A 13608-nucleotide genomic window follows, 5' to 3' on the forward strand; every position below is an offset into this window, starting at 1 on the left:
CGTGGTCGCACCTCAATTTCGCAGTGAAATCCTGCCCTTTTTGGGCAAAGAGACTACCTTTTGTTTTTGAACCCTAGCTCTGCCGGCACCTAGGGAAACCTAGCAATCCTATACATTTTTGAAAAGTAGACACCCAGGGGAATTCAGGATGGGGTGACTCGACTGCCTACCACCAGGTTCTGTTACCCAGAATCCCTTGCAAACCAAAGAAATTGACAAAAAAAATGCATTTTCCTCAAATTTCTGTGGTGGAAAGTTCTGGAATCTGCGTGGATCAACAAATTTCCACCCACCCAGCGTTCCCCAGGGTCTCTAAAAAAATATGGTACCTCACTTGCCTGGGTCTGCCTAGTGCCTGTGACAGGAAACAGCGCAAAATGCAACGTGGTCGCACCTCAATTTCGCTGTGAAATCCTGCCCTTTTTGGGCAAAGAGACTTCCTTTTGTTTTTGAACCCTAGTTCTGCCGGCACCTAGGGAAACCTAGCAAACCTATACATTTTTAAAAAGTAGACACCCAGGGAAATTCAGGATGGGGTGACTCGACTGCCTACCACCAGGTTCTGTTACCCAGAATCCCTTGCAAAGCTAAGAAATTGACCAAAAAAATGCATTTTCTCACACTTCTGTGGTGGAAAGGCCTGGAATCTGCGTGGATCAACAAATTTCCCCCCACCCAGAGTTCCCCCAGGTCTCCCGAAAAAAATGGTACCTCTCTTGCCTGGGTCTGCCTAGTGCCTGCGACAGCAAACAGCGCAAAACGCAACGTGGTTGCACCTCAATTTCGCAGTGAAATCCTGCCCTTTTTGGGCAAAGAGACTACCTTTTGTTTTTGAACCCTAGCTCTGCCGGCACCTAGGGAAACCTAGCAAATCTATACATTTTTTAAAAGTAGACACCCAGGGGAATTTAGGATGGGGTGACTCGACTACCTACCACCAGGTTCTGTTACCCAGAATCCCTTGCAAACCTAAGAAATAGACAAAAAAAACACATTTTCCTCACATTCCTGTGGTGGAAAGTTCTGGAATCTGCGTGGATCAACAAATTTCCACCCACCCAGCGGTCCCCCGGGTCTCCCAAAACAAATGGTACCTCACTTGCCTGGGTCTGCCTAGTGCCTGCGACAGGAAACAGCGCAAAACGCAACGTGGTCGCACCTCAATTTCGCAGTGAAATCCTGCCCTTTTTGGGCAAAGAGACTACCTTTTGTTTTTGAACCCTAGCTCTGCCGGCACCTAGGGAAACCTAGCCAACCTATAAATTTTTGAAAAGTAGACACCCAGGGGAATTCAGGATGGGGTGACTCGACTGCCTACCACCAGGTTCTGTTACCCAGAATCCCTTGCAAACCAAAGAAATTGACAAAAAAATGCATTTTCCTCAAATTTCTGTGGTGGAAAGTTCTGGAATCTGCGTGGATCAACAAATTTCCACCCACCCAGCGTTCCCCAGGGTCTCTAAAAAAAATGGTACCTCACTTGCCTGGGTCTGCCTAGTGCCTGTGACAGGAAACAGCGCAAAACGCAACGTGGTCGCACCTCAATTTCGCTGTGAAATCCTGCCCTTTTTGGGCAAAGAGACTTCCTTTTGTTTTTGAACCCTAGCTCTGCCGGCACCTAGGGAAACCTAGCAAACCTATACATTTTTGAAAAGTAGACACCCAGGGAAATTCAGGATGGGGTGACTCGACAGCCTACCACCAGGTTCTGTTACCCAGAATCCCTTGCAAAGCTAAGAAATTGACCAAAAAACGCATTTTTCTCACACTTCTGTGGTGGAAAGGCCTGGAATCTGCGTGGATCAACAAATTTCCCCCCACCCAGCGTTCCCCCAGGTCTCCCGAAAAAAATGGTACCTCCCTTGCCTGGGTCTGCCTAGTGCCTGCGACAGCAAATAGCGCAAAACGCAACGTGGTTGCACCTCAATTTTGCGGTGAAATCCTGCCCTTTTTGGGCAAAGAGACTACCTTTTGTTTTTGAACCCTAGCTTTGCCGGCACCTAGGGAAACCTAGCAAATCTATACATTTTTGAAAAGTAGACACCCAGGGAAATTCAGGATTGGGAGACTCGACTGCCTACCACCAGGTTCTGTTACCCAGAATCCCTTGCAAACCTAAGAAATAGACAAAAAAACACATTTTCCTCACATTCCTGTGGTGGAAAGTTCTGGAATCTGCATGGATCAACAAATTTCCACCCACCCAGCGTTCCCCCGGGTCTCTCAAAAAAAATGGTACCTCACTTGGCTGGGTCTGCCTAGTGCCTGCGACAGGAAACAGCGCAAAACGCATTGTGGTCGCAACTCAATTTCGCTGTGAAATCCTGCCCTTTTTGGGCAAAGAGACTTCCTTTTGTTTTTTAACCCTAGCTCTGCCGGCACCTAGGGAAACCTAGCAAACCAATACATTTTTTAAAAGTAGACACCCAGGGAAATTCAGGATGGGGTGACTCGACTGCCTACCACCAGGTTCTGTTACCCAGAATCCCTTGCAAAGCTAAGAAATTGACAAAAAAACAAATTTTCCTCACATTTCTGTGGTGGAAAGGTCTGGAATCTGCGTGGATCAACAAATTTCCACCCACCCAGCGTTCCCCCAGGTCTCCCCAAAAAAATGGTACCTCACTTGCCTGGGTCTGCCTAGTGCCTGCGACAGGAAACAGCGCAAAACGCAACATGGTCGCACCTCAATTTCGCAGTGAAATCCTGCCCTTTTTGGGCAAAGAGACTACCTTTTGTTTTTGAACCCTAGCTCCACCGGCACCTAGGGAAACCTAGCAAACCTATACATTTTTGAAAAGTAGACACCCAGGGGAATTTAGGATGGGGTGACTCGACTACCTACCACCAGGTTCTGTTACCCAGAATCCCTTGCAAACCTAAGAAATAGACAAAAAAAAACACATTTCCCTCACATTCCTGTGGTGGAAAGTTCTGGAATCTGCGTGGATCAACAAATTTCCACCCACCCAGCGGTCCCCCGGGTCTCCCAAAACAAATGGTACCTCACTTGCCTGGGTCTGCCTAGTGCCTGCGACAGGAAACAGCGCAAAACGCAACGTGGTCGCACCTCAATTTCGCAGTGAAATCCTGCCCTTTTTGGGCAAAGAGACTACCTTTTGTTTTTGAACCCTAGCTCTGCCGGCACCTAGGGAAACCTAGCAAACCTATACATTTTTGAAAAGTAGACACCCAGGGGAATTCAGGATGGGGTGACTCGACTGCCTACCACCAGGTTCTGTTACCCAGAATCCCTTGCAAACCAAAGAAATTGACAAAAAAATGCATTTTCCTCAAATTTCTGTGGTGGAAAGTTCTGGAATCTGCGTGGATCAACAAATTTCCACCCACCCAGCGTTCCCCAGGGTCTCTAAAAAAAATGGTACCTCACTTGCCTGGGTCTGCCTAGTGCCTGTGACAGGAAACAGCGCAAAACGCAACGTGGTCGCACCTCAATTTCGCTGTGAAATCCTGCCCTTTTTGGGCAAAGAGACTTCCTTTTGTTTTTTAACCCTAGTTCTGCCGGCACCTAGGGAAACCTATCAAACCTATACATTTTTGAAAAGAAGACACCCAGGGGAATTCAGTATGGGATGAATCGACTGCCTACCACCAGGTTCTGTTACCCAGAATCCCTTGCAAAGCTAAGAAATTGACAAAAAAACACATTTTCCTCACATTTCTGTGGTGGAAAGTTCTGGAATCTGCGTGGATCAACAAATTTCCACCCACCCAGCGGTCCCCCGGGTCTCCCAAAACAAATGGTACCTCACTTGCCTGGGTCTGCCTAGTGCCTGCGACAGGAAACAGCGCAAAACGCAACGTGGTCGCACCTCAATTTCGCAGTGAAATCCTGCCCTTTTTGGGCAAAGAGACTACCTTTTGTTTTTGAACCCTAGCTCTGCCGGCACCTAGGGAAACCTAGCAAACCTATACATTTTTGAAAAGTAGACACCCAGGGGAATTCAGGATGGGGTGACTCGACTGCCTACCACCAGGTTCTGTTACCCAGAATCCCTTGCAAACCAAAGAAATTGACAAAAAAATGCATTTTCCTCAAATTTCTGTGGTGGAAAGTTCTGGAATCTGCGTGGATCAACAAATTTCCACCCACCCAGCGTTCCCCAGGGTCTCTAAAAAAAATGGTACCTCACTTGCCTGGGTCTGCCTAGTGCCTGTGACAGGAAACAGCGCAAAACGCATCGTGGTCGCACCTCAATTTCGCTGTGAAATCCTGCCCTTTTTGGGCAAAGAGACTTCCTTTTGTTTTTTAACCCTAGTTCTGCCGGCACCTAGGGAAACCTATCAAACCTATACATTTTTGAAAAGTAGACACCCAGAGAAATTCAGGATGGGGTGACTCGACTGCCTACCACCAGGTTCTGTTACCCAGAATCCCTTGCAAAGCTAAGAAATTGACCAAAAAAAATGCATTTTCTCACACTTCTGTGGTGGAAAGGCCTGGAATCTGCGTGGATCAACAAATTTCCCCCCACCCAGCGTTCCCCCAGGTCTCCTGAAAAAAAGGTACCTCTCTTGCCTGGGTCTGCCTAGTGCCTGCGACAGCAAACAGCGCAAAACACAACGTGGTTGCACCTCAATTTTGCAGTGAAATCCTGCCCTTTTTGGGCAAAGAGACTACCTTTTGTTTTTGAACCCTAGCTCTGCCGGCACCTAGGGAAACCTAGCAAACCTATACATTTTTGAAAAGTAGACACCCAGGGGAATTTAGGATGGGGTGACTCGACTACCTACCACCAGGTTCTGTTACCCAGAATCCCTTGCAAACCTAAGAAATAGACAAAAAAATACATTTTCCTCACATTCCTGTGGTGGAAAGTTCTGGAATCTGCGTGGATCAACAAATTTCCACCCACCCAGCGGTCCCCCGGGTCTCCCAAAACAAATGGTACCTCACTTGCCTGGGTCTGCCTAGTGCCTGCGACAGGAAACAGCGCAAAACGCAACGTGGTCGCACCTCAATTTCGCAGTGAAATCCTGCCCTTTTTGGGCAAAGAGACTACCTTTTGTTTTTGAACCCTAGCTCTGCCGGCACCTAGGGAAACCTAGCCAACCAATACATTTTTGAAAAGTAGACACCCAGGGGAATTCAGGATGGGGTGACTCGACTGCCTACCACCAGGTTCTGTTACCCAGAATCCCTTGCAAACCAAAGAAATTGACAAAAAAAATGCATTTTCCTCAAATTTCTGTGGTGGAAAGTTCTGGAATCTGCGTGGATCAACAAATTTCCACCCACCCAGCGTTCCCCAGGGTCTCTAAAAAAAATGGTACCTCACTTGCCTGGGTCTGCCTAGTGCCTGCGACAGGAAACAGCGCAAAACGCAACGTGGTCGCACCTCAATTTCGCTGTGAAATCCTGCCCTTTTTGGGCAAAGAGACTTCCTTTGGTTTTTGAACCCTAGTTCTGCCGGCACCTAGGGAAACCTAGCAAACCTATACATTTTTGAAAAGTAGACATCCAGGGAAATTCAGGATGGGGTGACTCGACTGCCTACCACCAGGTTCTGTTACCCAGAATCCCTTGCAAAGCTAAGAAATTGACCAAAAAAATGCATTTTCTCACCCTTCTATGGTGGAAAGGCCTGGAATCTGCGTGGATCAACAAATTTCCCCCCACCCAGCGTTTCCCCAGGTCTCCCGAAAAAAATGGTACCTCTCTTGCCTGGGTCTGCCTAGTGCCTGCGACAGCAAACAGCGCAAAACGCAACGTGGTTGCACCTCAATTTTGCAGTGAAATCCTGCCCTTTTTGGGCAAAGAGACTACCTTTTGTTTTTGAACCCTAGCTTTGCCGGCACCTAGGGAAACCTAGCAAATCTATACATTTTTTAAAAGTAGACACCCAGGGAAATTCAGGATGGGGAGACTCGACTGCCTACCACCAGGTTCTGTTACCCAGAATCCCTTGCAAAGTTACGAAATTGACAAAAAGAACGCATTTTCCTCACATTTCTGTGGTGGAAAGTTCTGGAATCTGCGTGGATCAACAAATTTCCACCCACCCAGCGTTCCCTCGCGTCTCCCAAAAAAAAGGTACCTCACTTGCCTGGGTCTGCCTAGTGCCTGCGACAGGAAACAGCGCAAAACGCAACGTGGTCGCACCTCAATTTTCCAGTGAAATCCTGCCCTTTTTGGACAAAGAGACTACCTTTTGTTTTTGAACCCTAGCTCTGCCGGCACCTAGGGAAACCTAGCAAACCTATACACTTTTGAAAAATAGACACCCAGGGGAATTCAGGATGGGGTGACTCGACTGCCTACCACCAGGTTCTGTTACCCAGAATCCTTTGCAAAGCTAAGAAATTGTAATAAAAACACATTTTCCTCACATTTCAGTGGTGAAAAGTTCTGGAATCTGCGTGGATCAACAAATTTCCACCCACCCAGCGTTCCCCCGGGTCTCCCAAAAAATAAGATGGTACCTCACTTGCCTGGGTCTGCCTAGTGCCTGCGACAAGAAACATCGCAAAACGCAACGTGGTCGCACCTCAATTTCGCAGTGAAATCGTGCCCATTTTGGGGAAAGAGACTACCTTTTGTTTTTGAACCCTAGCTCCGCCGGCACCCAGGGAAACCTAGCAAACCTATACATTTTTGAAAAGTAGACATCCAGGGGAATTCAGGATGGGGTGACTCGACTGCCTACCACCAGGTTCTGTTACCCAGAATCCCTTGCAAATCTAAGAAATTGACAAAAGAAAACGCATTTTCCTCACATTTCTGTGGTGGAAAGTTCTGGAATCTGCGTGGATCAACAAATTTCCACCCACCCAGCGGTCCCCCGGGTCTCCCAAAACAAATGGTACCTCACTTGCCTGGGTCTGCCTAGTGCCTGCGACAGGAAACAGCGCAAAACGCAACGTAGTCGCACCTCAATTTCGCTGTGAAATCCTGCCCTTTTTGGGCAAAGAGTCTACCTTTTGTTTTTGAACCCTAGCTCTGCCGGCACCTAGGGAAACCTAGCAAACCTATACATTTTTGAAAAGTAGACACCCAGGGAAATTCAGGATGGGGTGACTCGACTGCCTACCACCAGGTTCTGTTACCCAGAATCCCTTGCAAAGCTAAGAAATTGACCAAAAAAACACATTTTCTCACACTTCTGTGGTGGAAAGGCCTGGAATCTGCGTGGATCAACAAATTTCCCCCCACCCATCGTTCCCCCAGGTCTCCCGAAAAAAATGGTACCTCTCTTGCCTGGGTCTGCCTAGTGCCTGCGACAGCAAATAGCGCAAAACACAACGTGGTTGCACCTCAATTTTGCAGTGAAATCCTGCCCTTTTTGGGCAAAGAGACTACCTTTTGTTTTTGAACCCTACCTTTGCCGGCACCTAGGGAAACCTAGCAAACCTATACATTTTTTAAAAGTAGACACCCAGGGGAATTTAGGATGGGGTGACTCGACTACCTACCACCAGGTTCTGTTACCCAGAATCCCTTGCAAACCTAAGAAATAGACAAAAAAAAACACATTTTCCTCACATTCCTGTGGTGGAAAGTTCTGGTATCTGCATGGATCAACAAATTTCCACCCACCCAGCGTTCCCCCGGGTCTCTCAAAAAAAATGGTACCTCACTTGCCTGGGTCTGCCTAGTGCCTACGACAGGAAACAGCGCAAAACGCATTGTGGTCGCAACTCAATTTCGCTGTGAAATCCTGCCCTTTTTGGGCAAAGAGACTTCCTTTTGTTTTTTAACCCTAGCTCTGCCGGCACCTAGGGAAACCTAGCAAACCTATACATTTTTTAAAAGTAGACACCCGAGGAAATTCAGGATGGGGTGACTCGACTGCCTACCACCAGGTTCTGTTACCCAGAATCCCTTGCAAAGCTAAGAAATTGACAAAAAAACGCATTTTCCTCACATTTCTGTGGTGGAAAGGTCTGGAATCTGCGTGGATCAACAAATTTCCACCCACCCAGCGTTCCCCCAGGTCTCCCAAAAAAATGGTACCTCACTTGCCTGGGTCTGCCTAGTGCCTGCGACAGGAAACAGCGCAAAACGCAACATGGTCGCACCTCAATTTCGCAGTGAAATCCTGCCCTTTTTGGGCAAAGAGACTACCTTTTGTTTTTGAACCCTAGCTCCACCGGCACCTAGGGAAACCTAGCAAACCTATACATTCTTGAAAAGAAGACACCCAGGGGAATTCAGGATGGGGTGAATCGACTGCCTACCACCAGGTTCTGTTACCCAGAATCCCTTGCAAAGCTAAGAAATTGACAAAAAAACGCATTTTCCTCACATTTCTGTGGTGGAAAGATCAGGAGTCTGCGTGGATCAACAAATTTCCACCCACCCAGCGTTTCCCCGGGTCTCCCGAAAAAAATGGTACCTCACTTTCCTGGGTCTGCCTAGTGCCTGCGACAGGAAACAGCGCAAAATGCAACGTGGTCACACCTCAATTTCGCAGTGAAATCCTGCCCTTTTTGGGCAAAGAGACTACCTTTTGTTTTTGAACCCTAGCTCTGCCGGCACCTAGGGAAACCTAGCAAAGCTATACATTTTTGAAAAGTAGACACCCAGGGGAATTCAGGATGGGGTGAATCGACTGCCTACCACCAGGTTCTGTTACCCAGAATCCCTTGCAAAGCTAAGAAATTGACAAAAAAACGCATTTTCCTCACATTTCTTTGGTGGAAAGTTCAGGAGTCTGCGTGGATCAACAAATTTCCACCCACCCAGCGTTTCCCCGGGTCTCCCGAAAAAAATGGTACCTCACTTTCCTGGGTCTGCCTAGTGCCTGCGACAGGAAACAGCGCAAAATGCAACGTGGTCGCACCTCAATTTCGCAGTGAAATCCTGCCCTTTTTGGGCAAAGAGACTACCTTTTTTTTTTTTAACCCTAGCTCTGCCGGCACCTAGGGAAACCTAGCAAACCTATACACTTTTGAAAAATAGACACCCAGGGGAATTCAGGATGGGGTGAATCGACTGCCTACCACCAGGTTCTGTTACCCAGAATCCCTTGCAAAGCTAAGAAATTGACAAAAAAACGCATTTTCCTCACATTTCTTTGGTGGAAAGTTCTGGAATCTGCGTGGATCAACACATTTTCACCCACCCAGCGTTCCCTCGCGTCTCCCCAAAAAAATTGTACCTCACTTGCCTGGGTCTGCCTAGTACCTGCGACAGGAAACAGCGCAAAACGCAATGTGGTCGCACCTCAATTTTCCAGTGAAATCCTGCCCTTTTTGGACAAAGAGACTACCTTTTGTTTTTGAACCCTAGCTCTGCCGGCACCTAGGGAAACCTAGCAAACCTATACACTTTTGAAAAATAGACACCCAGGGGAATTCAGGATGGGGTGACTCGACTGCCTACCACCAGGTTCTGTTACCCAGAATCCTTTGCAAAGTTAAGAAATTGTAATGAAAAACACATTTTCCTCACATTTCTGTGGTGAAAAGTTCTGGAATCTGCGTGGATCAACAAATTTCCACCCACCCAGCATTCCCCCGGGTCTCCCAAAAAAAGATGGTACCTCACTTGCCTGGGTCTGCCTAGTGCCTGCGACAGGAAACAGCGCAAAACGCAACGTGGTCGCACCTCAATTTCGCAGTGAAATCGTGCCCATTTTGGGGAAAGAGACTACCTTTTGTTTTTTAACCCTAGCTCCGCCGGCACCTAGGGAAACCTAGCAAACCTATACATTTTTGAAAAGTAGACACCCAGGGGAATTCAGGATGGGGTGACTCGACTGCCTACCACCAGGTACTGTTACCCAGAATCCCTTGCAAAGCTAAGAAATTGACAAAAGAAAACACATTTTCCTCACATTTCTGTGGTGGAAAGTTCTGGAATCTGCGTGGATCAACAAATTTCCACCCACCCAGCGGTCCCCCGGGTCTCCCAAAACAAATGGTACCTCACTTGCCTGGGTCTGCCTAGTGCCTGCGACAGGAAACAGCGCAAAACGCAACGTGGTCGCACCTCAATTTCGCAGTGAAATCCTGCCCTTTTTGGGCAAAGAGACTACCTTTTGTTTTTGAACCCTAGCTCTGCCGGCACCTAGGGAAACCTAGCAAACCTATACATTTTTGAAAAGTAGACACCCAGGGGAATTTAGGATGGGGTGACTCGACTGCCTACCACCAGGTTCTGTTACCCAGAATCCCTTGCAAACCAAAGAAATTGACAAAAAAATGCATTTTCCTCAAATTTCTGTGGTGGAAAGTTCTGGAATCTGCGTGGAACAACAAATTTCCCCCCACCCAGCGTTCCCCCAGGTCTCCCGAAAAAAATGGTACCTCTCTTGCCTGGGTCTGCCTAGTGCCTGCGACAGCAAATAGCGCAAAACGCAACATGGTCGCACCTCAATTTCGCAGTGAAATCCTGCCCTTTTTGGGCAAAGAGGCTACCTTTTGTTTTTGAACCCTAGCTCCACCGGCACCTAGGGAAACCTAGCAAACCTATACATTTTTTAAAAGTAGACACCCAGGGGAATTCAGGACGGGGTGACTCGACTGCCTACCACCAGGTTCTGTTACCCAGAATCCCTTGCAAATCTAAGAAATTGAAAAAAAAAAAGCATTTTCCTCACATTTCTGTGGTGGAAAGTTCTGGAATCTGCGTGGATCAACAAATTTCCACCCACCCAGCGTTCCCCCGGGTCTCCCAAAACAAATGGTACCTCACTTGCCTGGGTTTGCCTAGTGCCTGCGTCAGGAAACAGCGCAAAACGCAACATGGTTGCACCTCAATTTCGCAGTGAAATCCTGCCCTTTTTGGGCAAAGAGACTACCTTTTGTTTTTGAACCCTAGCTCTGCCGGCACCTAGGGAAACCTAGCAAACCTATACATTTTTGAAAAGTAGACACCCAGGGAATTTAGGATGGGGTGACTCGACTGCCTACCACCAGGTTCTGTTACCCAGAATCCCTTGCAAACCTAAGAAATAGACAAAAAAAACACATTTTCCTCACATTCCTGTGGTGGAAAGTTCTGGAATCTGCATGGATCAACAAATTTCCACCCACCCAGCGTTCCCCCGGGTCTCTCAAAAAAAATGGTACCTCACTTGCCTGGGTCTGCCTAGTGCCTGCGACAGGAAACAGCGCAAAACGCAACGTGGTTGCACCTCAATTTTGCAGTGAAATCCTGCCCTTTTTGGGCAAAGAGACTACCTTTTGTTTTTGAACCCTAGCTTTGCCGGCACCTAGGGAAACCTAGCAAACCTATACATTTTTGAAAAGTAGACACCCAGGGAAATTCAGGATGGGGTGACTCGACTGCCTACCACCAGGTTCTGTTACCCAGAATCCCTTGCAAAGCTAAGAAATTGACAAAAAAACGCATTTTCCTCACATTTCGTGGTGGAAAGGTCTGGAATCTGCCTGGATCAACAAATTTCCACACACCCAGCGTTCCCCCAGGTCTCCCAAAAAAAATGGTACCTCACTTGCCTGGGTCTGCCTAGTGCCTGCGACAGGAAACAGCGCAAAACGCAACATGGTCGTACCTCAATTTTGCAGTGAAATCCTGCCCTTTTTGGGCAAAGAGGCTACCTTTTGTTTTTGAACCCTAGCTCCACCGGCACCTAGGGAAACCTAGCAAACCTATACATTTTTTAAAAGTAGACACCCAGGGGAATTCAGGACGGGGTGACTCGACTGCCTACCACCAGGTTCTGTTACCCAGAATCCCTTGCAAATCTAAGAAATTGAAAAAAAAAAGCATTTTCCTCACATTTCTGTGGTGGAAAGTTCTGGAATCTGCGTGGATCAACAAATTTCCACCCACCCAGCGTTCCCCCGGGTCTCCCAAAACAAATGGTACCTCACTTGCCTGGGTTTGCCTAGTGCCTGCGTCAGGAAACAGCGCAAAACGCAACATGGTTGCACCTCAATTTCGCCGTGAAATCCTGCCCTTTTTGGGCAAAGAGACTACCTTTTGTTTTTGAACCCTAGCTCTGCCGGCACCTAGGGAAACCTAGCAAACCTATACATTTTTGAAAAGTACACACCCAGGGGAATTTAGGATGGGGTGACTCGACTGCCTACCACCAGGTTCTATTGCCCAGAATCCCTTGCAAAGCTAAATAATTTGTGAAAAAAATGCATTTTCCTCACGTTTCTGTGGTGGAAAGTTCCGGAATCTGCGTGGATCAACAAATTTCCACCCACCCTGCGTTCCCCAGGTCTCCCGAAAAAAATGGTACCTCACTTGCGTGAGTAGGCATAATGGCTGCAACAGGAAAAGGTCCAAATCTTACGGTGGTGAATTTAAAATAACCTATAGCAAAACTAGCTTGATTTTTGAGGGGCACCTGAGTTTTTGCCCCGGGGCTCGGCGGCCATCTTTGGAAACTACCAAACCCAAACAGTTCTGAAAACTAGACACCCGGGGGAGTCCAGGGAGGTATGGCATGCGTGGGTCCCCCAATGTTTTCCTACCCAGAATTCCTTGCAAACCTTAAAATTATGTAAAAATATCACTTTTCCAAACTTTTTTGCGTGGGATCTCCGTGCCGGCAAAAATGTCCTACCACCCAGCGTTCCCCTTGTTCTCCCAAGTAAAATGATACCTCACTTGTGTGGGTGCCCCAAAGCAGAACCGGCTAAAAATGAATTGTTTAAAAATGTAGTATTTTGTGGGAGCCCTGAGGTTAACACAGCTACTACCATTAAAAAAAAACTTTGGAAAAAACGGTCACTTCGTGTGGGGAGTAAGGAAGCTGATGCTAATCCACATAAAGGGGGGAATACACCGTCTCCCATTCTGTCTTCTAATTTGGTACCTGTCTCTGCCACTGATGTCACGGACATTGCGGGAACCACATCTGACCCTGTCCCTGGTTCGGTCACTATACATGACAATGGTGAAGGTCCTGAGGAGATAACCTTGAAGATGATTTATGATACTATGATGAGCCACAGGGCTGAAAGTAAGGCTGAAAATCTACGCACGCAGGTGGCCTGTGCCAAGGTCAAAAATTCAGTTCGTCGTGCCATCAAGATGTGCTCCGAGACCACCGACAGAGTTGTCGAAGCAGAGACCAGAATAGCAGTTCTGGAGGAAGAAAGTATGGCACAGAGACAGGAAGTTGGTGATTTTATGGCCTTAAAAGAGGATTTGTCCGATAAGATTGCTAACTTGGAGAATCAGGCCCGTAGAAGCAATCTACGCTTTTTGGGAATTCCCGAAAACAAAGAAGGATCTGACCCTCGGCGGTTTATTGTCAATCTATTGAAGGATGCCTTTCCTGAAATGGCAGAATGGGACTGGGCTCGAGAAGTACAACGTGCGCATAGGTTCCCCTTCACTGTGCGGAGTCCACGTCAAGGTCAAGCAAATTATCCTAGGGCCATTCTGGTCTCATTCAATAATTTTCTTGCTCGTGAGGCTATTTATGTGTCAGCGAGACCAGACAAGAAAGCGGATGGACTTGGGTGCCAGTTTTTTGTAAGACCAGATTATTGTCAGGCTACAGTGGCGCAACGGTGGAGGTTGAGACAACTGATTCCTGATTTTCAAAAAAAAGAAGTTGCCGTTTTTCTTCAAGGCCCAGCGAAGCTAAAGACAGTGTTCAAAGGCACAGTCAAATACTTTATTTCAGAGATCAAAGCCAAAGAATATTTGAACTC

This window comes from Lissotriton helveticus, chromosome 6 (assembly GCF_964261635.1).
Source record: "Lissotriton helveticus chromosome 6, aLisHel1.1, whole genome shotgun sequence".
Lineage (NCBI taxonomy): Eukaryota > Metazoa > Chordata > Amphibia > Caudata > Salamandridae > Lissotriton > Lissotriton helveticus.